The sequence below is a fragment of the Mustela lutreola genome, chromosome 5 (genome assembly GCF_030435805.1).
Source record: "Mustela lutreola isolate mMusLut2 chromosome 5, mMusLut2.pri, whole genome shotgun sequence".
NCBI classification, from domain to species: Eukaryota; Metazoa; Chordata; class Mammalia; order Carnivora; family Mustelidae; genus Mustela; species Mustela lutreola.
The window spans coordinates 175,034,583-175,059,063 of record NC_081294.1 but is presented as its reverse complement, the minus strand read 5'-3'; positions in this window follow the sequence as shown (position 1 = coordinate 175,059,063).

Below are 24,481 nucleotides of genomic sequence, written 5' to 3'. Positions count from 1 at the left end.
ATGTGTGTTTGTGACCAATTTTGCCCGCGTGCATGGGCGGGGAATCATGGGCCACACTGGTTTCAACTACACTGAATGTTGGACAACATGGCAACCGCAAGGTTTCTTGCCATGGGGATGGAGTTCTGATTTCTGCATCATTTTCAACCGTGGGCAGAGTGTTTTGAGATAAGTTATAGTTTCTGAAGCCTGAAAATCGAGGTTGAGAAGAGATGACGACCTAAGGCCATGGCGGATCCGATGTGTTCAGAGTGCGGCCAGCTGTCTGGGTGTGGCCTGGAGGTCCAGGCTCAGGTTGTGTCTGAAAGGGCATCAGTGCCCAGGTCAGCCTATGTATTTGGGGTACAGCCAAGTGGCGTGCAGGTTGATCCTCATGGGGGTTTTTGGTTAGCCCCAGGGGGCAATGTTTTTCTTCTGGAGTGCAGGCAGAGTGTTGCATTGTAGTTCTGGATTGCCAATCTGGAGGGCTTGTGGGCCCGTAGTCTGAGGACGGAAGTCTAGAACACAATCTAGGCTTAGGTTTCTGGGTGAGGACATGGCAGGTACAATCTACAGACCTGACTCGAGATCTCGTGGATCTGAAGTCAGGGCGAGGATCAGACGATCTCTCAGGTTGGAGGTTCTGTCCCTGAAGGACCCTTCATGAAGGAGGTGTGGATCACGAGGCCATGGGGGTTTCCCAAGATGGGAGTTGTGAGAAGCTCCAAACTGCAAAGATTCTTCTGCAGGACAATTGAGACCTGTTGTTTGGCTCAGGCCAACGATTCCGAGCAGGGTACTAAGGTTGGATGGATGGGTAGCCCACCTCGCATTCCAATTTTCTCCTAGCACAAGACATGTTAGATCTGCTGGATCTGGGGGAGCAACCGAGGAGGCTGAGTTCAAAAGGACTCTCCTATGGATGGGTCCTAATGTGTTTTTGTGTCTATGAAGACCTTGGAATGAAGCGGTGGCACTGGGGCCCTGAAGGGTTCTCCTAAAGAGAAGCTTCGACCAAGCTCCAATGTGCAAGTTTCCCATGTGTAGAGGAGATTAGTTCTGATGGGTGAGTCAAGAAACAGCCATATTCGGGTATTGAAATCCAGGCCTCTGAGGAGAGATGCCTGGAAACCAAAGCAATGGATCCGATTAGTGCCTAGGGGTCTGTTCGTTCCTTTTTCCCTCTGGGGACATCAGTCTACGGGTCTGAGTGCAGGTAGGAGCTCAGATGGGCTCAGATTGCCCCTGTTTGTCCTGGGAAGCCACCACTATTGAGATGGCCTCAGGGACTTTGGAGGTTGATCCTATTAGTAGGGTTGTGGCCATTGCAATGGGCACACAGAAATCCCTTGGAGAGGGCAAGTACAGTCCTCAGGTTTGGCTCCATGGGCCTGAGCCTGTAGGGTGTGTAGGCCAGGGCTGTTTAGACCGTTGTCTGAAAACACAAACGCGGCTTCTGTTTCGGGTCATAGGTATGGCAGGACTGATCTACAGACCATGAGGAGAACTCTTCGGGATATGAAAAAAGGGCGAGTGTGAGGCTCTTGCTCAAGTTTTTGTCTCTGGATATCGTGTCACCCATGTTCATGAAATTTCCGGGTGACTTCATGGGAAATGGACGAGTCTTACCCTCTGGAGGTGTGGCCCCGTCCGAAGAGCTTGGGGACATTCTGTGGGATGGAATAAGTCCATTTTTTTGTTGTTGTTGTTTTGTTTTGTTTTGTTTTTTAACCTGAGTTGTCCCAACAAATGAGGGATTCCTGAGTAGAGCCCTGGAGAGGGGCGAGTGGACAACCAGAAATCTGGTTAAATATTGGGGCCTAGGTACATGTCAAGCCCATTATGACATCTAATGGTCCAGTCACTAAGAGGAGATACTAGAGGGCAGGACTCACGCTGAGGGTCACAATGCATGTTTATGCCCTCATCACACTCAAGAATGGGCGGGTCCTCAGGGTGAATGGTGGTTTCTCCTACACTGAACGTTGGACAACGTGCCAACCAAAAGGTTTCTTGCCATGGGTAAGGAGGAATTCTGATTTCTGGGCAGGGATTGGAGATAAGGTCTAGGTTCTGAAGCCTGAAAACTGAGGTAGGGTAGAGATGATGACCTAAGGCCTTGGCAGGTCTGATGTGCTCAGTGTGCGGTCAGCTGTCTGGGTGTTGGTCAGGAGGTCCGGGCTCAGGTTGTGTCAGAAAGTGCATTAGTGCCCAGGTTAGACTATATAATTTGGGTACATTCGAGTGCCGTGTAGGTTGCAGCTCATTAGGCAATATATATTTTTTTTTTCTAGAGGGCAGGCAGAATGCTGCATTGTGGGTCCGGAATTGCCAAACTTGAGTGCTTCGGACCAGGAGTGTGAGGACTGAAGTCTGAGAACACAAGCTAGACTTGGGTTTCAGGGCGAGGGCACGGCAGGTACCCCCTACATATCGGAACCAAGATCTCATGCATCTGAAGTCAGAGCGAGGATCAGACGTTGGCTCAGGTTGGAGTTTCTGTGCATGACGGTCCCTTCATGAGGGAGCAGAATCTCGAGGCCATGGAGGTTTTCCCACGTTGGGAGTTGTGGGATGCCCCCTTCAAGGATTCCTTCTGCGGGACAAATGAGACCTGTTGGACAGGTCCAGGACATCCCATATGGAATGACTCCAGGGCACGGTTCGAGGATGGATGCCTGGAACAAGCGCCTCGCATTGCAATTGTCTCCTAGCAACAAGGCAGTTTAGATCTGACGGCTCTGCGGGAGCAACCTGGGTGGCTGAGTTGAAATGGACTTTCCTGAGGATGGGTCCTAAAGTGTGTTTGTATCCATGAGGGCCTTGGAATGAGGCGGTGGCACCGGGACACTGAAGTATTCTCCTAAGCTTTTGACATAGCTCCCAAACACAAGTTTCCTTGTGGAGACGAGATTTGTTCTGATGGGTGCCTCAGGAAAACCCCTATGCTAATATTGGAATCCAGGCTTTTGAGGAGACTTGCCTGTAAACCAAAGCAATGGATCCGATTATGGCCTAGGGTCCTGTCTGGTTCAATCTTCTTCTCTGGGGACATCCATCTATGGAATGAGTGGAGATAGTTGCTCAGCTGGTGTCAGAACGCCCTTGTTTGTGCCGGGTGACCTAAACAATTGGGATGGCCTCAGGGACTTTGGAGGGTTCTCCTAATTTGTACGGTTTGGGACAATGGAATGGGCAGAAATCCCATGGATTGGGTAGGCGCAGTCCTAATGTGTGACTCCAAGGGCCCACTCTGGAGTGTGTGTTGCCCAGGACATTGAGGACAGAAGTCTAAAAACACAAACTCAGCTAAGGTTTGCGGATGTAGGTATGGCGGACCCGAACGACAAACCATGAGAAGAACTCTTCAGGATATGAAGAAACAGCGAGTCTGAGGCGCTTGCTCATTCTTTTGTCTCTGGATTTTGTATCAGCGTTGGCCGTGGAATGTCGGGGAGGCCTCAGGGGCCATGGGCGAATCTTCCTCTCTGTGGATTTGGCCCGAACCCAATTGTTTTTCGTCAATCTGTGGGATGGGAGGACTCCTTTCAGGTTTGTTACCTCAGGTGTCCCACCAAAAGAGGAATTCCAAATCAGAGCCCTAGGGAAGGGTGAAGGGACAAAGCGAACTATGGTTAAAAATCGGGGCCAGGGGCATGGCAGGCCCCATATGCGGGCTCAGGGTCCAGCCACTGAGAGGCCTTACTTGAGGACTGGGCTCAGGCTGAGGGTCACAATGTGTGTTTGTGACCAATGTTGCCCGCGAGCATGGGCGGGGAATCATGGGCCACACTGGTTTCAACTACACTGAATGTTGGACAACATGGCAACCGCAAGGTTTCTTGCCATGGGGATGGAGTTCTGATCTGCATCATTTTCAACCGTGGGCAGTGTTTTGAGATAAGTTATAGTTTCTGAAGCCTGAAAATCGAGGTTGAGAAGAGATGACGACCTAAGGCCATGGCGGATCCGATGTGCTCAGAGTGCGGCCATCTGTCTGGGTGTGGCCTGGAGGTCCAGGCTCAGGTTGTGTCTGAGGGGGCATCAGTGCCCAGGTCAGCCTATGTATTTGGGGTACAGCCAAGTGGCGTTCAGGTTGATCCTCATTTGGGGTTTCTGGTTAGGCCCAGGGGGCAATGTTTTTCTTCTGGAGTGCAGGCAGAGTGTTGCATTGTAGTTCTGGATTGCCAATCTGGAGGGCTTGTGGGCCCGTAGTCTGAGGACAGAAGTCTGAGAACACAATCTAGGCTTAGGTTTCTGGGTGAGGACATGGCAGGCACAATCTACAGACCTCACTCGAGATCTCGTGGATCTGAAGTCAGGGCGAGGATCAGACGATCTCTCAGGTTGGAGGTTCTGTACCTGATGGACCCTTCATGAAGGAGGGGTGGATCTCGAGGCCATGGGGGTTTCCCAAGATGGGAGTTGTGAGAAACTCCAAACTGCAAAGATTCTTCTGCAGGACAATTGAGACCTCTTGTTTGGCTCAGGCCAACGATTCCGAGCAGGGTACTAAGGATGGATGGATGGGTAGCCCACCTCCCATTCCAATTGTCTCCTAGCAACAAGACATGTTAGATCTGCTGGATCTGGGGGAGCAACCGAGGAGGCTGAGTTCAAATGGACTCTCCTGTGGATGGGTCCTAATATGTTTTTGTGTCTATGAAGACCGTGGAATGAAGCGGTGTCACTGGGGCCCTGAAGGGTTCTCCTAAAGAGAAGCTTCGACCAAGCTCCAATGTGCAAGTTTCCCATGTGTAGAGGAGATTAGTTCTGATGGGTGAGTCAAGAAACACCCATATTCGGGTATTGAAATCCAGGCCTCGGAGGAGAGATGCCTGGAAACCAAAGCAATGGATCCGATTAGTGCCTAGGGGTTTGTTCGTTCCTTTTTCCCTCTGGGGACATCAGTCTACGGGTCTGAGTGCAGGTAGGTGCTCAGATGGGCTCAGATTGCCCCTGTTTGTCCTGGGAAGCCACCACTATTGAGATGGCCTCAGGGACTTTGGAGGTTGATCCTATTAGTAGGGTTGTGGCCATTGCAATGGGCACACAGAAATCCCTTGGAGAGGGCGAGTACAGTCCTCAGGTTTGGCACCAGGGGCCTGAGCCTGTAGGGTGTGTAGGTCAGGGCTGTTTAGACCGTTCTCTGAAAACATAAACGCGGCTTCTGTTTCGGGTCATAGGTATGGCAGGACTGATCTACAGACCATGAGGAGAACTCTTCGGGATATGAAAAAAGGGCGAGTGTGAGGCTCTTGCTCAAGTTTTTGTCTCTGGATATCGTGTCACCCATGTTCATGAAATTTCCGGGTGACTTCATGGGAAATGGACGAGTCTTACCCTCTGGAGGTGTGGCCCCGTCCGAAGAGTTTGGGGTCATTCTGTGGGATGGAATAAGTCCATTTTTTTGTTGTTGTTTTGTTTTGTTTTGTTTTGTTTGGTTTTGTTTTTTACCTCAGGTGTCCCACCAAATGAGGGATTCCAGAGTAGAGCCCTGGAGAGGGGCGAATGGACAACGAGAAATCTGGTTAAATATTGGGGCCTAGGTACATGTCAAGCCCATTATGACATCTAATGGTCCATTCACTAAGAGGACATACTAGAGGGCAGGACTCACGCTGAGGGTCACAATGCATGTTTATGCCCTCATCACACTCAAGAATGGGCGGGTCCTCAGGGTGAATGCTGGTTTCTCCTACACTGAACGTTGGACAATGTGCCAACCAAAAGGTTTCTTGCCATGGGTAAGGAGGAATTCTGATTTCTGGGCAGGGATTGGAGATAAGGTCTAGGTTCTGAAGCCTGAAAACTGAGGTAGGGAAGAGATGATGACCTAAGGCCATGGCAGGTCTGATGTGCTCAGTGTGCGGTCAGCTGTCTGGGTGTTGGTCAGGTGGTCCGGGCTCAGGTTGTGTCAGAAAGTGCATTAGTGCCCAGGATAGACTATATAATTTGGGTATATTCGAGTGCCGTGTAGGTTGCAGCTCATTAGGCAGTATTTTTTTTTTTTTCCTAGAGGGCAGGCTGAGTGCTGCATTGTGGGTCCGGAATTGCCAAACTTGAGTGCTTCGGACCAGGAGTGTGAGGACGGAAGTCTGAGAACACAAGCTAGACTTGGGTTTCAGGGCGAGGGCACGGCAGGTACCCCCTACACATCGGAACCAAGATCTCATGCATCTGAAGTCAGAGCGAGGATCAGACGTTGGCTCAGGTTGGAGTTTCTGCGCATGACGGTCCCTTCATGATGGAAGCGGAATCTCGAGGCCATGGAGGTTTTCCTACGTTGGGAGTTGTGGGATGCCCCCTTCAAGGATTCCTTCTGCGGGACAATTGAGACCTGTTGGACAGATCCAGGACATTCCATATGGAATGACTCCAGGGCACCGTTCGAGGATGGATGCCTGGGACGAGCGCCTCGCATTGCAATTGTCTCCTAGCAACAAGGCAGTTTAGATCTGATGGCTCTGCGGGAGCAACCTGGGTGGCTGAGTAGAAATGGACTTTCCTGAGGATGGGTGCTAAAGTGTGTTTGTATCCATGAGGGCCTTGGAATGAGGCGGTGGCACCGGGACCCTGAAGTATTCTCCTAAGCTTTTGACCTAGCTCCCATACACAAGTTTCCTTGTGGAGACGAGATTTGTTCTGATGGGTGCCTCAGGAAAACCCCTATGCTAATATTGGAATCCAGGCTTTTGAGGAGACATGCCTGTAAACCAAAGCAATGGATCCGATTATGGCCTAGGGTCCTGTCTGGTTCAATCTTCTTCTCTGGGGACATCCATCTATGGAATGAGTGGAGATATTTGCTCAGCTGGTGTCAGAACGCCCTTGTTTGTGCCGGGTGACCTAAACTATTGGGATGGCCTCAGGGACTTTGGAGGGTTCTCCTAATTTGTACGGTTTGGGACAATGGAATGGGCAGAAATCCCATGGATTGGGTAGGCGCAGTCCTAATGTGTGACTCCAGGGGCCCACTCTGGAGTGTGTGTTGCCCAGGACATTGAGGACAGAAGTCTAAAAACACAAACTCAGCTAAGGTTTGCGGATGTAGGTATGGCGGACCCGAACGACAAACCATGAGAAGAACTCTTCAGGATATGAAGAAACAGCGAGTCTGAGGCGCTTGCTCATTCTTTTGTCTCTGGATTTTGTATCAGCGTTGGCCGTGGAATGTCGGGGAGGCCTCAGGGGCCATGGGCGAATCTTCCTCTCTGTGGATTTGGCCCGAACCCAATTGTTTTATGTCAATCTGTGGGATGGGAGGACTCCTTTCAGGTTTGTTACCTCAGGTGTCCCACCAAAAGAGGAATTCCAAATCAGAGCCCTAGGGAAGGGTGAAGGGACAAAGCGAACTATGGTTAAAAATCGGGGCCAGGGGCATGGCAGGCCCCATATGCGGGCTCAGGGTCCAGCCACTGAGAGGCCTTACTTGAGGACTGGGCTCAGGCTGAGGGTCACAATGTGTGTTTGTGACCAATGTTGCCCGCGAGCATGGGCGGGGAATCATGGGCCACACTGGTTTCAACTACACTGAATGTTGGACAACATGGCAACCGCAAGGTTTCTTGCCATGGGGATGGAGTTCTGATTTCTGCATCATTTTCAACCGTGGGCAGTGTTTTGAGATAAGTTATAGTTTCTGAAGCCTGAAAATCGAGGTTGAGAAGAGATGACGACCTAAGGACATGGCGGATCCGATGTGCTCAGAGTGCGGCCATCTGTCTGGGTGTGACCTGGAGGTCCAGGCTCAGGTTGTGTCTGAGGGGGCATCAGTGCCCAGGTCAGCCTATGTATTTGGGGTACAGCCAAGTGGCGTTCAGGTTGATCCTCATTTGGGGTTTCTGGTTAGGCCCAGGGGGCAATGTTTTTCTTCTGGAGTGCAGGCAGAGTGTTGCATTGTAGTTCTGGATTGCCAATCTGGAGGGCTTGTGGGCCCGTAGTCTGAGAACAGAAGTCTGAGAACACAATCTAGGCTTAGGTTTCTGGGTGAGGACATGGCAGGCACAATCTACAGACCTGACTCGAGATCTCGTGGATCTGAAGTCAGGGCGAGGATCAGACGATCTCTCAGGTTGGAGGTTCTGTACCTGATGGACCCTTCATGAAGGAGGGGTGGATCTCGAGGCCATGGGGGTTTCCCAAGATGGGAGTTGTGAGAAACTCCAAACTGCAAAGATTCTTCTGCAGGACAATTGAGACCTCTTGTTTGGCTCAGGCCAACGATTCCGAGCAGGGTACTAAGGATGGATGGATGGGTAGCCCACCTCGCATTCCAATTGTCTCCTAGCAACAAGACATGTTAGATCTGCTGGATCTGGGGGAGCAACCGAGGAGGCTGAGTTCAAATGGACTCTCCTGTGGATGGGTCCTAATATGTTTTTGTGTCTATGAAGACCGTGGAATGAAGCGGTGTCACTGGGGCCCTGAAGGGTTCTCCTAAAGAGAAGCTTCGACCAAGCTCCAATGTGCAAGTTTCCCATGTGTAGAGGAGATTAGTTCTGATGGGTGAGTCAAGAAACAGCCATATTCGGGTATTGAAATCCAGGCCTCTGAGGAGAGATGCCTGGAAACCAAAGCAATGGATCCGATTAGTGCCTAGGGGTCTGTTCGTTCCTTTTTCCATCTGGGGACATCAGTCTTCGGGTCTGAGTGCAGGTAGGTGCTCAGATGGGCTCAGATTGCCCCTGTTTGTCCTGGGAAGCCACCACTATTGAGATGGCCTCAGGGACTTTGGAGGTTGATCCTATTAGTAGGGTTGTGGCCATTGCAATGGGCACACAGAAATCCCTTGGAGAGGGCGAGTACAGTCCTCAGGTTTGGCTCCAGGGGCCTCAGCCTGTAGGGTGTGTAGGCCAGGGCTGTTTAGACCGTTGTCTGAAAACACAAACTTGGCTTCTGTTTCGGGTCATAGGTATGGCTGGACTGATCTACAGACCATGAGGAGAACTCTTTGGGATATGAAAAAAGGGCGAGTGTGAGGCTCTTGCTCAAGTTTTTGTCTCTGGATATCGTGTCACCCATGTTCATGAAATTTCCGGGTGACTTCATGGGAAATGGACGAGTCTTACTCTCTGGAGGTGTCGCCCCGTCCGAAGAGTTTGGGGTCATTCTGTGGGATGGAATAAGTCCATTTTTTTGTTGTTGTTGTTTTGTTTTGTTTTGTTTTGTTTTTTAACCTCAGCTGTCCCACCAAATGAGGGATTCCTGAGTAGAGCCCTGGAGAGGGGCGACTGGACAACCAGAAATCTGGTTAAATATTGGGGCCTAGTTACATGTCAAGCCCATTATGACATCTAATGGTCCAGTCACTAAGAGGACATCCTAGAGGGCAGGACTTACGCTGAGGGTCACAATGCATGTTTATGCCCTCATCACACTCAAGAATGGGCTGGTCCTCAGGGAGAATGCTGGTTTCTCCTACACTGAACGTTGGACAACGTGCCCACCAAAAGGTTTCTTGCCATGGGTAAGGAGGAATTCTGATTTCTGGGCAGGGATTGGAGATAAGGTCTAGGTTCTGAAGCCTGAAAACTGAGGTAGGGGAGAGATGATGACCTAAGGCCATGGCAGGTCTGATGTGCTCAGTGTGCGGTCAGCTGTCTGGGTGTTGGTCTGGAGGTCCGTGCTCAGGTTGTGTCAGAAAGTGCATTAGTGCCCAGGTTAGACGATATAATTTGGGTACATTCGAGTGCCGTGTAGGTTGCAGCTCATTAGGCAATTTTTTTTTTTTTTTTCTAGAGGGCAGGCAGAGTGCTGCATTGTGGGTCCGGAATTGCCAAACTTGAGTGCTTCGGACCAGGAGTGTGAGGACGGAAGTCTGAGAACACAAGCTAGACTTGGGTTTCAGGGCGAGGGCACGGCAGGTACCCCCTACACATCGGAACCAAGATCTCATGCATCTGAAGTCAGAGCGAGGATCAGACGTTGGCTCAGGTTGGAGTTTCTGTGCTTGACGGTCCCTTCATGAAGGGAGCGGAATCTCGAGGCCATGGAGGTTTTCCCACGTTGGGAGTTGTGGGATGCCCCCTTCAAGGATTCCTTCTGCGGGACAATTGAGACCTGTTGGACAGGACCAGGACATCCCATATGGAATGACTCCAGGGCACCGTTCGAGGATGGATGCCTGGGACGAGCGCCTCGCATTGCAATTGTCTCCTAGCAACAAGGCAGTTTAGATCTGATGGCTCTGCGGGAGCAACCTGGGTGGCTGAGTTGAAATGGACATTCCTGAGGATGGGTCCTAAAGTGTGTTTGTATCCATGAGGGCCTTGGAATGAGGCGGTGGCACCGGGAACCTGAAGTATTCTCCTAAGCTTTTGACATAGCTCCCATACACAAGTTTCCTTGTGGAGACGAGATTTGTTCTGATGGGTGCCTCAGGAAAAACCCTATGCTAATATTGGAATCCAGGCTTTTGAGGAGACATGCCTGTAAACCAAAGCAATGGATCCGATTATGGCCTAGGGTCCTGTCTGGTTCAATCTTCTTCTCTGGGGACATCCATCTATGGAATGAGTGGAGATAGTTGCTCAGCTGGTGTCAGACCGCCCTTGTTTGTGCCGGGTGACCTACACTATTGGGATGGCCTCAGGGACTTTGGAGGGTTCTCCTAATTTGTACGGTTTGGGACAATGGAATGGGCAGAATTCCCATGGATTGGGTAGGTGCAGTCCTAATGTGTAACTCCAGGGGCCCAGTCTGGAGTGTGTGTTGCCCAGGACATTGAGGACAGAAGTCTAAAAACACAAACTCAGCTAAGGTTTGCGGATGTAGGTATGGCGGACCCGATCGACAAACCATGAGAAGAACTCTTCAGGATATTAAAAAACAGCGAGTCTGAGGCGCTTGCTCATTCTTTTGTCTCTGGATTTTGTATCAGCGTTGGCCGTGGAATGTCGGGGAGGCCTCAGGGGCCATGGACGAATCTTCCTCTCTGTGGATTTGGCCCGATCCCAATTGTTTTTCGTCAATCTGTGGGATGGGAGGACTCCTTTCAGGTTTGTTACCTCAGGTGTCCCACCAAAAGAGGAATTCCAAATCAGAGCCCTAGGGAAGGGTGAAGGGACAAAGCGAACTATGGTTAAAAATCGGGGCCAGGGGCATGGCAGGCCCCATATGCGGGCTCAGGGTCCAGCCACTGAGAGGCCTTATTTGAGGACTGGGCTCTGGCTGAGGGTCACAATGTGTGTTTGTGACCAATGTTGCCCGCGAGCATGGGCGGGGAATCATGGGCCACACTGGTTTCCACTACACTGAATGTTGGACAACATGGCAACCGCAAGGTTTCTTGCCATGGGGATGGAGTTCTGATTTCTGCATCATTTTCAACCGTGGGCAGTGTTTTGAGATAAGTTATAGTTTCTGAAGCCTGAAAATCGAGGTTGAGAAGAGATGACGACCTAAGGCCATGGCGGATCCGATGTGCTCAGAGTGCGGCCAGCTGTCTGGGTGTGGCCTGGAGGTCCAGGCTCAGGTTGTGTCTGAAAGGGCATCAGTGCCCAGGTCAGCCTATGTATTTGGGGTACAGCCAAGTGGCGTGCAGGTTGATCCTCATTTGGGGTTACTGGTTAGCCCCAGGGGGCAATGTTTTTCTTCTGGAGTGCAGGCAGAGTGTTGCATTGTAGTTCTGGATTGCCAATCTGGAGGGCTTGTGGGCCCGTAGTCTGAGGACGGAAGTCTGAGAACACAATCTAGGCTTAGGTTTCTGGGTGAGGACATGGCAGGCACAATCTACAGACCTGACTCGAGATCTCGTGGATCTGAAGTCAGGGCGAGGATCAGACAATCTCTCAGGTTGGAGGTTCTGTCCCTGATGGACCCTTCATGAAGGGGGGGTGGATCACGAGGTCATGCGGGTTTCCCAAGATGGGAGTTGTGAGAAGCTCCAAACTGCAAAGATTCTTCTGCAGGACAATTGAGACCTGTTGGTTGGCTCAGGCCAACAATTCTGAGCAGGGTACTAAGGATGGATGGATGGGTAGCCCACCTCGCATTCCAATTGTCTCCTAGCAACAAGACATGTTAGATCTGCTGGATCTGGGGGAGCAACCGAGGAGGCTGAGTTCAAATGGACTCTCCTATGGATGGGTCCTAATGTGTTTTTGTGTCTATGAAGACCTTGGAATGAAGCGGTGGCACTGGGGCCCTGAAGGGTTCTCCTAAATAGAAGCTTCGACCAAGCTCCAATGTGCAAGTTTCCCATGTGTAGAGAAGATTAGTTCTGATGGGTGAGTCAAGAAACAGCCATATTCGGGTATTGAAATCCAGGCCTCTGAGGAGAGATGCCTGGAAACCAAAGCAATGGATCCGATTAGTGCCTAGGGGTCTGTTCATTCCTTTTTCCCTCTGGGGACATCAGTCTACGGGTCTGAGTGCAGGTAGGTGCTCAGATGGGCTCAGATTGCCCCTGTTTGTCCTGGGAAGCCACCACTATTGAGATGGCCTCAGGGACTTTGGAGGTCGATCCTATTAGTAGGGTTGTGGCCATTGCAATGGGCACCCAGAAATCCCTTGGAGAGGGCAAGTACAGTCCTCAGGTTTGGCTCCAGGGGCCTGAGCCTGTAGGGTGTGTAGGCCAGGGCTGTTTAGACCGTTGTCTGAAAACACAAACTCGGCTTCTGTTTCGGGTCATAGGTATGGCAGGACTGATCTACAGATCATGAGGAGAACTCTTCGGGATATGAAAAATGGGCGAGTGTGAGGCTCTTGCTCAAGTTTTTGTCTCTGGATATCGTGTCACCCATGTTCATGAAATTTCCGGGGGACTTCATGGGAAATGGACGAGTCTTACCCTCTGGAGGTGTGGCCCCGTCCGAAGAGTTTGGGGTCATTCTGTGGGATGGAATAAGTCCATTTTTTTGTTGTTGTTGTTTTGTTTTGTTTTGTTTTTTAACCTCAGGTGTCCCACCAAATGAGGGATTCCAGAGTAGAGCCCTGGGGAGGGGCGACTGGACAACCAGAAATCTGGTTAAATATTGGGGCCTAGGTACATGTCAAGCCCATTATGACATCTAATGGTCCAGCCACTAAGAGGACATACTAGAGGGCACGACTCACGCTGAGGGTCACAATGCATGTTTATGCCCTCATCACACTCAAGAATGGGCGGGTCCTCAGGGTGAATGCTGGTTTCTCCTACACTGAACGTTGGACAACGTGCCAACCAAAAGGTTTCTTGCCATGGGTAAGGAGGAATTCTGATTTCTGGGCAGGGATTGGAGATAAGGTCTAGGTTCTGAAGCCTGAAAACTGAGGTAGGGAAGAGATGATGACTTAAGGCCATGGCAGGTCTGATGTGCTCAGTGTGCGGTCAGCTGTCTGGGTGTTGGTCAGGAGGTCCGGGCTCAGGTTGTGTCAGAAAGTGCATTAGTGCCCAGGTTAGACTATATAATTTGGGTACATTCGAGTGCCGTGTAGGATGCAGCTCATTAGGCAATATTTTTTTTTTTTTTTTCTAGAGGGCAGGCAGAGTGCTGCATTGTGGGTCCGGAATTGCCAAACTTGAGGGCTTCGGACCAGGAGTGTGAGGACGGAAGTCTGAGAACACAAGCTAGACTTGGGTTTCAGGGCGAGGGCACGGCAGGTACCCCCTACACATCAGAACCAAGATCTCATGCATCTGAAGTCAGAGCGAGGATCAGACGTTGGCTCAGGTTGGAGTTTCTGTGCATGACTGTCCCTTCATGAAGGGAGCGGAAATCGAGGCCATGGAGGGTTTCCCACGTTGGGAGTTGTGGGATGCCCCCTTTAAGGATTCCTTCTGCGGGACAATTGAGACCTGTTGGACAGGTCCAGGACATCCCATATGGAATGACTCCAGGGCACCGTACGAGGATGGATGCCTGGGACGAGCGCCTCGCATTGCAATTGTCTCCTAGCAACAAGGCAGTTTAGATCTGATGGCTCTGCGGGAGCAACCTGGGTGGCTGAGTTGAAATGGACTTTCCTGAGGATGGGTCCTAAAGTGTGTTTGTATCCATGAGGGCCTTGGAATGAGGCGGTGGCACCGGGACCCTGAAGTATTCTCCTAAGCTTTTGACATAGCTCCCATACACAAGTTTCCTTGTGGAGACGAGATTTGTTCTGATGGGTGCCTCAGGAAAACCCCTATGCTAATATTGGAATCCAGGCTTTTGAGGAGACATGCCTGTAAACCAAAGCAATGGATCCGATTATGGCCTAGGGTCCTGTCTGGTTCAATCTTCTTCTCTGGGGACATCCATCTATGGAATGAGTGGAGATAGTTGCTCAGCTGGTGTCAGACCGCCCTTGTTTGTGCCGGGTGACCTACACTATTGGGATGGCCTCAGGGACTTTGGAGGGTTCTCCTAATTTGTACGGTTTGGGACAATGGAATGGGCAGAATTCCCATGGATTGGGTAGGCGCAGTCCTAATGTGTGACTCCAGGGGCCCAGTCTAGAGTGTGTGTTGCCCAGGACATTGAGGACAGAAGTCTAAAAACACAAACTCAGCTAAGGTTTGCGGATGTAGGTATGGCGGACCCGATCGACAAACCATGAGAAGAACTCTTCAGGATATGAAGAAACAGCGAGTCTGAGGCGCTTGCTCATTCTTTTGTCTCTGGATTTTGTATCAGCGTTGGCCGTGGAATGTCGGGGAGGCCTCAGGGGCCATGGGCGAATCTTCCTCTCTGTGGATTTGGCCCGATCCCAATTGTTTTTCCTCAATCTGTGGGATGGGAGGACTCCTTTCAGGTTTGTTACCTCAGGTGTCCCACCAAAAGAGGAATTCCAAATCAGAGCCCTTGGGAAGAGTGAAGAGACAAAGCCGAACTATGGTTAAAAATCGGGGCCAGGGGCATGGCAGGCCCCATATGCGGGCTCAGGGTCCAGCCACTGAGAGGCCTTACTTGAGGACTGGGCTCAGGCTGAGGGTCACAATGTGTGTTTGTGACCAATGTTGCCCGCGAGCATGGGCGGGGAATCATGGGCCACACTGGTTTCCACTACACTGAATTTTGGACAACATGGCAACTACAAGGTTTCTTGCCATGGGGATGGAGTTCTGATTTCTGCATCATTTTCAACCGTGGGCAGTGTTTTGAGATAAGTTATAGTTTCTGAAGCCTGAAAATCGAGGTTGAGAAGAGATGACGACCTAAGTCCATGGAGGATCCGATGTGCTCAGAGTGCGGCCAGCTGTCTGGGTGTGGCCTGGAGGTCCAGGCTCAGGTTGTGTCTGAAAGGGCATCAGTGCCCAGGTCAGCCTATGTATTCGGGGTACAGCCAAGTGGCGTGCAGGTTGATCCTCATTTGGGGTTTCTGGTTAGCCCCAGGGGGCAATGTTTTTCTTCTGGAGTGCAGGCAGAGTGTTGCATTGTAGTTCTGGATTGCCAATCTGGAGGGCTTGTGGGCCCGTAGTCTGAGGACGGAAGTCTGAGAACACAATCTAGGCTAAGGTTTCTGGGTGAGGACATGGCAGGCACAATCTACAGACCTGACTCGAGATCTCGTGGATCTGAATTCAGGGCGAGAATCAGACGATCTCTCAGGTTGGAGGTTCTGTCCCTGATGGACCCTTCATGAAGGGGGGGTGGATCACGAGGCCATGGGGGTTACCCAAGATGGGAGTTGTGAGAAGCTCCAAACTGCAAAGATTCTTCTGCAGGACAATTGAGACCTGTTGGTTGGCTCAGGCCAACGATTCCGAGCAGGGTACTAAGGATGGATGGATGGGTAGCCCACCTCGCATTCCAATTGTCTCCTAGCAACAAGACATGTTAGATCTGCCGGATCTGGGGGAGCAACCCAGCAGGCTGAGTTCAAATGGACTCTCCTATGGATGGGTCCTAATGTGTTTTTGTGTCTATGAAGACCTTGGAATGAAGCGGTGGCACTGGGGCCCTGAAGGGTTCTCCTAAAGAGAAGCTTCGACCAAGCTCCAATGTGCAAGTTTCCCATGTGTAGAGGAGATTAGTTCTGATGGGTGTGTCAAGAAACAGCCATATTCGGGTATTGAAATCCAGGCCTCTGAGGAGAGATGCCTGGAAACCAAAGCAATGGATCCGATTAGTGCCTAGGGCTCTGTTCGTTCCTTTTTCCCTCTGGGGACATCAGTCTACAGGTCTGAGTGCAGGTAGGTGCTCAGATGGGCTCAGATTGCCCCTGTTTGTCCTGGGAAGCCACCACTATTGAGACGGCCTCAGGGACTTTGGAGGTTGATCCTATTAGTTGGGTTGTGGCCATTGCAATAGGCACAAAGAAATCCCTTGGAGAGGGCAAGTACAGTCCTCAGGTTTGGCTCCAGGGGCCTGAGCCTGTAGGGTGTGTAGGCCAGGGCTGTTTAGACCGTTGTCTGAAAACACAAAGTCGGCTTCTGTTTCGGGTCATAGGTATGGCAGGACTGATCTACAGACCATGAGGAGAACTCTTCGGGATATGAAAAAGGGCGAGTGTGAGGCTCTTGCTCAAGTTTTTGTCTCTGGATATCGTGTCACCCATGTACATGAAATTTCCGGGTGACTTCATGGGAAATGGACGAGTCTTACCCTCTGGAGGTGTGGCCCCGTCCGAAAAGTTTGGGGTCATTCTGTGGGATGGAATAAGTCCATTTTTTTGTTGTTGTTGTTTTGTTTTGTTTTGTTTTGTTTTTTAACCTCAGGTGTCCCACCAAATGAGGGATTCCAGAGTAGAGACTTGGGGAGGGGCGACTGGACAACCAGAAATCTGGTTAAATATTGGGGCCTAGGTACATGTCAAGCCCATTATGACATCTAATGGTCCAGTCACTAAGAGGACATACTAGAGGGCAGGACTCACGCTGAGGGTCACAATGCATGTTTGTGCCCTCATCACACTCAAGAATGGGCGGGTCCTCAGGGTGAATGCTGGTTTCTCCTACACTGAACGTTCGACAACGTGCCAACCAAAAGGTTTCTTGCCATGGGTAAGGAGGAATTCTGATTTCTGGGCAGGGATTGGAGATAAGGTCTAGGTTCTGAAGCCTGAAAACTGAGGTAGGGAAGAGATGATGACCTAAGGCCATGGCAGGTCTGATGTGCTCAGTGTGCGGTCAGCTGTCTGGGTGTTGGTCAGGAGGTCCGGGCTCAGGTTGTGTCAGAAAGTGCATTAGTGCCCAGGTTAGACGATATAATTTGGGTACATTCGAGTGCCGTGTAGGTTGCAGCTCATTAGGCAATATTTTTTTTTTTTTTCTAGAAGGCAGGCAGAGTGCTGCATTGTGGGTCCGGAATTGCCAAACTTGAGTGCTTCGGACCAGGAGTGTGAGGACGGAAGTCTGAGAACACAAGCTAGACTTGGGTTTCAGGGCGAGGGCACGGCATGTACCCCCTACACATCGGAACCAAGATCTCATGCATCTGAAGTCAGAGCGAGGATCAGACGTTGGCTCAGGTTGGAGTTTCTCTGCATGACGGTCCCTTCATGAATGGAGCGGAATCTCGAGGCCATCTAGGTTTTCCTACGTTGGGAGTTGTGGGATGCCCCCTTCAAGGATTCCTTCTGCGGGACAATTGAGACCTGTTGGACAGGTCCAGGACATCCCATATGGAATGACTCCAGGGCACCGTTCGAGGATGGATGCTTGGGACGAGCGCCTCGCATTGCAATTGTCTCCTAGCAACAAGGCAGTTTAGATCTGATGGCTCTGCGGGAGCAACCTGGGTGGCTGAGTTGAAATGGACTTTCCTGAGGATGGGTCCTAAAGTGTGTTTGTATCCATGAGGGCCTTGGAATGAGGCGGTGGCACCGGGACCCTGAAGTATTCTCCTAAGCTTTTGACATAGCTCCCATACACAAGTTTCCTTGTGGAGACGAGATTTGTTCTGATGGGTGCCTCAGGAAAACCCCTATGCTTATATTGGAATCCAGGCTTTTGAGGAGACATGCCTGTAAACCAAAGCAATGGATCCGGTTATGGCCTTGGGTCCTGTCTGGTTCAATCTTCTTCTCTGGGGACATCCATCTATGGAATGAGTGGAGATAGTTGCTCAGCTGGTGTCAGACCGCCCTTGTTTGTGCCGGGTGACCTACACTATTGGGATGGCCTCAGGGACTTTGGAGGGTTCTCCTAATTTGTACGGTTTGGGACAATGGAATGGGCAGAATTCCCATGGATTGGGTAGGCGCAGTCCTAATGTGTGACTCCAGGGGCCCAGTCTGGAGTGTGTGTTGCCCAGGACATTGAGGACAGAAGTCTAAAAACACAAACTCAGCTAAGGTTTGCGGATGTAGGTATGGCGGACCCGATCGACAAACCATGAGAAGAACTCTTCAGGATATGAAGAAACAGCGAGTCTGAGGCGCTTGCTCATTCTTTTGTCTCTGGATTTTGTATCAGCGTTGGCCGTGGAATGTCGGGGAGGCCTCAGGGTTCATGGGCGAATCTTCCTCTCTGTGGATTTGGCCCGATCCCAATTGTTTTTCGTCAATCTGTGGGATGGGAGGACTCCTTTCAGGTTTGTTACCTCAGGTGTCCCACCAAAAGAGGAATTCCAAATCAGAGCCCTAGGGAAGAGTGAAGGTACAAAGCCGAACTATGGTTAAAAATCGGGGCCAGGGGCATGGCAGGCCCCATATGCGGGCTCAGGGTCCAGCCACTGAGAGGCCTTACTTGAGGACTGGGCTCAGGCTGAGGGTCACAATGTGTGTTTGTGACCAATGTGGCCCGCGAGCATGGGCGGGGCATCATTGGCCACACTGCTTTCAACTACACTGAACGTTGGACCACATGGCAACCACAAGGTTTCTTGCCATGGGGATGGAGTTCTGATTTCTGCATCATTTTGAACCGTGGGCAGGGTTTTGAGATAAGTTATAGGTTCCGAAGCCTGAAAATCGAGGTTGAGAATAGATGACGACCTAAGGCCATGGGAGGTCCGATGAGCACAGAATGCGGCCAGCTGTCGGGGTGGTGCCAGGAGGTCCAGGCTCAGGTTGTGTCTGCATGGGCACCAGTGCCCAGATCAGCCTATATATTTGGGGTACAGCCAAGTGACGTGCAGGTTGATCCTCATTTGGGGTTTCTGGTTAGCCCCAAAGGGCAATGTTTTTTCTTCTGGAGGGCAGGAAGAGTGTTGCATTGCAGTTCTGGTAGGCCAAAATGGAGGGCTTGTGGGCCCGTAGTCTGAGGACCGAAGTCTGAGAACGCAAGCTAGGCTTAGGTTTCTGGGTGAGGAAATGGCAGGCACAATCTACAGACCTGATTCGAGATCTCGTGGATCTGAACTCAGGGCGAGGATCAGACGATCGTTCAGGTTGGAGGTCCTGTCCCTGATGGTCCCTTCATGAAGGGGGGGGCTTTCACGAGGCCATGGGTGTTTCCCAAGAAGGGAGTTGTGGGAAGCTCCAAACTGCAAAGATTCTTCTGCAGGACAATTGAGACCTGTTGGTTGGATCCAGGCCAACGAATCCGAGCAGGGTTCTAAGGATGGATGGATGTGAAGCCCACCTCGCATTCCAATTGTCTCCTAGCAACAAGACATGTTAGATCTGCTGGATCTGGGGGAGCAACCGAGGAGCCTGAGTTGAAATGGACTCTCCTGTGGATGGGTCCTAATGTGTTTTTGTGTCTATGAAGACCTTGGAGTGAAGCGGTGGCACTGGGGCCCTGAAGGGTTCTCCTAAAGAGAGGCTTTCTCACAGCTCCAACGTGCAAGTTTCCCATATGTACATGAGATTTTCTGATGGGTGAGTCAAGAAACAGCCATATTCGGGTATTGAAATCCCGGCCTATGAGAAGAAATGCCTGGAAAACAAAGCAATGGATCCGATTAGTGCCTAGGGGCCTTTTCGTTCCTTTTTCCCTCTGGGGACATCAGTCTATGGGTCTGAATGTAGGTAGGTGCTCAGATGGGCTCAGATTGCCCCTGTTTGTCCTGGGAAGCCACAAATATTGGGATGGCATCAGGGACTTTGGAGGTTGATCCTTTTAGTAGGGTTGTGGCCATTGCAATGGGCACACAGAAATCCCTTGGAGAGGGCAAGTACAGTCCTCAGGTTTGGCTCCAGGGGCCTGAGCCTGTAGGGTGTGTAGGCCAGGGCTGTTTGGACAGTTGTCTGAAAACACAAACTCGGCTTATGTTTCGGGTCATAGGTATGGCAGGACTGATCTACAGACCATGAGGAGAACTCTTTGGGATATGAATAAAGGGCGAGGGTGAGGCTCTTGCTCAAGTTTTTGTCTCTGGATATCATTTCACTCATGGTCGTGAAATTTCCGGGTGACTTCCTGGGAAACGAACGAGTCTTACTCTCTGGGGGTTTGGCCCCGTCCAAAGGGTTTGGGGTCATTCTGTGGGATGGAAGAAGTCCGTTGTTCTGTTGTTGTTGATTTGTTTTGTTTTGTTTTTCAACCTCAGGTGTCCCACCAAATTTGGGATTCCAGAGTACAGCCCTGGTAGGGTCGACTGGACAACCAGAAATCTGGTTAAAAATTGGGGACTATGGACATGTAAGTCCATTATGACATCTAATGGTCGAGCCACTGAGAGGACGTACTAGAGGACAGGAATCACGCTGAGGGTCACAATGCGTGTTTATGCCCTGGTCGCACGCAAGAATGGGCGGGGCCACAGGGTGAATGCTGGTTTCTCCTAAACTGAACGTTGGACAACATGCCAACCACAAGGTTTCTTGCCATGGGGAAAGAGTTCTGATTTCTGCATCATTTTCAAACCCGGGCCGTGATTGGAGATAAGGTCTAGGTTCTGAAGCCCGAGAACCGAGGTTGTGAAGAGATGACGACCTAAGGCCATGGCGGGTCCGATGTGCTCAGTGTGCGGCCAGCTGTCTGGGTGGGGCCAGGATGTCCAGGCTCAGGCTGTGTCACAAAGGGCTTTAGTGCCCAGGTCTGCCTATATATGGGGGGTACAGTCGAATGGCGTGCAGGTTGATCCTCATTTGGGGATTCTGGGTAGCCCCAGTGGGCAATGTTTTTCTTCTGGAGAACAGGCAGAGTGCTGCATTGTAGTTCTGGATTGCCAAACTGGAGGGCTTGTGGGCCAGTAGTCTGAGGACTGAAGTCTGAGAACCCAAGAAAGGCCTAGGTTTCTGGGTGAGGATATGGCAGGCACAATCTACAGACCGACGTGAATCGAGATCTCCTGCATCTGAAGTCAGGGCGAGGATCAGACGTTCGCTCAGGTTGGACATTCTGTCTCTGATGGCCTCTTCTTGAAGGGGGGGTGGATCACGAGGCCATGGAGGTTTTCCCACGATGGGAGATGTGAGAAACTCCCAACTGCAAAGATTCTTCTGCAGGACAATTGAGACCTGTTGGTTGGCTCCAGGACAACGATTCCGAGCAGGGTTCTAAGGATGGATGGCTGGGTAGCCCACCTCGCATTCCAATTGTCTCCAAGCAACAAGAAAGGTTAGATCTGCTGGATCTGGGGGAGCAACCGAGGAGGCTGAGTTGAAATGGACTCTCCCGTGGATGTGTCCTACTATGATTTTGCGTCTATGGAGACCTTGGAATGAAGCGGTGGCACTGGGGCCCTGAAGGGTTCTCCTAAAGAGAGGCTTTCACACAGCTCCATCGTGAAAGTTTCCCATGTGTAGATGAGATTTCTTCTGATGGGTAAGTCAAGAAACAGCCATATGCTGTTATTGAAATCCAGGCCTCTGAGGAGAGATGCCTGGAAGCCAAACCAATGGATCCGATAGGTGCCTAGGGGCCTGTTCGTTCCTTTTTACCTCTGGGGACATCAGTCTACGGGTCTGAGTGCAGGTAGGTGCACAGATGGGCCCAGATTGCCCCTGATTGTCCTGGGAAGCAACAAATAATGGGATGGCCTCATGGACTTTGGAGGTTTATCCTATTAGTAGTGTTGTGGCCAATCAAATGGGCACATACAATTCCCTTGGAGAGGGCAAGCACAGTCGTCAGGTTTGGCTCCAGGGGCCTGAGCTTGTAGGATGTGTAGGCCACGGCTGTTTGGACAGTTGTCTGAAAACACAAACTCGGCTTATGTTTCAGGTCATAGGTATGGCAGGACTGTTCTACAGCCCATGAGGAGAACTCTTCGGGATATGAAAAAAGGGCGAGTGTGAGGCCCTTGATCAAGTTTTTGTCTCTCGATATCGTGTCACTCATGGTCGTGAAATTTCCGCGTGAATTCATGCGAAATGGACGAGTCTTACTCTCTGGGGGTTGGCCCCATCCAAAGAGTTTGGGGTCATTCTGTGGGATGGAAGAAGTCCATAGTTCTGTTGCTGTTGATTTGTTTTGTTTTGTTTTTCAACCTCAGGTGTCCCACCAAATGAGGGATTCCAGCGTATAGCCCTGGGGAAGGGCGACTGGACAACCAGAAATCTGGGTAAAAATTGGGACCTAGGGACATGTCAAGCCCATTATGACATCTAATGGTCCAGCCACTGAGAGGACGTACTAGAGGACAGGACTCACGCTGAGTGTCACAATGCCTGTTTATGCCCTCGTCGCACTCAAGAATGGGCGGGTCCTCAGGGTGAATGCTGGTTTCTCCTACACTGAACGTTGGACACCATGCCAACCACAACGTTTCTTGCCATGGGTAAGGAAGAGTTCTGATTTCTGCATCACAGCGATCCGTGGGCAGTGATTGGAGATAAGGTCTAGGTTCTGAAGCCTGAAAACTGAGGTAGGGAAGAGATGATGACCTAAGGCCATGGCGGGTCTGATGTGTTCAGTGTGCGGTCAGCTGTCTGGGTGTTGGTCACGAGTTCCGGGCTCAGGTTGTCAGACAGTGCATTAGTGCCCATGTTAGACTATATATTTTGGGTGCATTCGAGTGCCGTGTAGGTTCTTATCTAAAGAACTCTTCAGGATATGAAGTATGAGCGAGTCTGAGGCGCGCACTCAGGCTTTTGTCTCTGGATTTTGTAACAGCGATGGCCGTGGAATGTTGGGGAGGCCTCTTGGGCCATGGATGAATCTTGGTCTATGTGGACTTGGCCCGATCCCAATTGTTTTTCATCAATCTGTGGGATGGGAAGACTCCTTTCAGGTTTATTACCTCAGGTGTCCCACCAAAAGAGGAATTCCAAAGCAGAGCCCTGGGGAAGACGGAATGGACAACCCGAACTATGGTTAAAAATTGGGGCCAGGGGCATGGCAAGCCCAATATGCTGTCTCTCCATCCAGCCACTGAGAGGCCTTACCTGAGGTCTGGGCTCAGGCTGAGGGTCACAATGTGTGTTTGTGACCAATGTGGCCCGCAAGCATGGGCGGGGCCTCATGGGCCACACTGTTTTCAACTACACTGAACCTTGGACAACATGCCAACCACAAGGTTTCTTGCCATGGGGAAAGAGTTCTGATTTCTGCATCATTTTCAAACCCGGGCAGTGATTGGAGATAAGGTCTAGGTTCTGAAGCCTGAAAACCGATGCTCCTAAGAATGGGGATGACCTCATTTTGTGCACGCCGGTTTCCCTCATTCCGAGTGTTGTCCAAAGCGCTGGGAGGCGAAATTGGCGCCTGCGTGGTTGGGAGATGCGTGGGTGAGGGACTCAGGGTTCCTGATATGGAGGCCATGAGGTACAGGACCCCGGAATCAGAAGGCTGGGGCAGCGAGCTAGGGTCGAGCCCGAGCTTCGTGATGGGCCCTGACACATGGTACTGCACCAGGGACGGGATCCCCGCAGGCCAGGGATCCGCCGGTGTTTTCCTCACCGCAGTCCGTCTCACGGTGTGCCTCTTGGCAGGGTGCAGGAGCGGGCACTCACAATGCCCAGCCACGCCCCGGGGGGCGGCCCAGCAGACGTGCGGCGACCGAGGTGAATTCCCAGGCGTTTTCCGGCCAATTCTCACGAGCGTTCTGCCCAAACTAGGATCGGTTTGAGCAGAACGCTCGTGAGAATTGGCCGGCCTTGGGCAGCCCTGCGGACCGCCATACTCTCCATGGCCCACGGCCCTTTCTCGCCCAGGTCATGTTGCGGCCTGCCCGGAAATCGCACGGGATAGAGGTGGCCCACCAGGGGGCGCCGGCGCAGTGAGCGTACTTGGAGCAGAGTTGAAGGACGGATGGCGATGGTGCCTGTGCCTCCATCTTTTGGGAATGGAGCGCCCAAGGATGGGGATGACCTCATTTTGGGCACGCAGATTTCTCTCACTCCGAGGGTTGTCAGAAGAGCCGGGAGGCGCCGTTGGGGCCTGCGTGGTTGGGAGATGCGTGGCTGTGGGACTCAGGGTTCCCGATATGGAGGCCACGAGGAACAGGACCCCAGAAGCAGAAGGCTGGGGAAGCAACGAGCGTTCGAGCCCGGGCTTCGTGATGGGCCCGGGTCCATTGTGTAGCGCCAGTAACGGGACCCCCGCAGCCCAAGGATCCGCAGGCGTTGTCCTCGCCGCAGTCCGTCTCACGGAGTGCCTCTTGGTGGGTTGCGGGAGCAGGCACTCACAATGCCAGCCAGGCCTCGGGCGGGGGGGGCGGTGGCCCTTCAGATGGGCTGCACCCGAGGTGAATTCGCTGGGCATTTTCCGGCCAATTCTCACGAGCTTTCAGCCCAAACCGGGATCCGTTTGGGCAGAACGCTC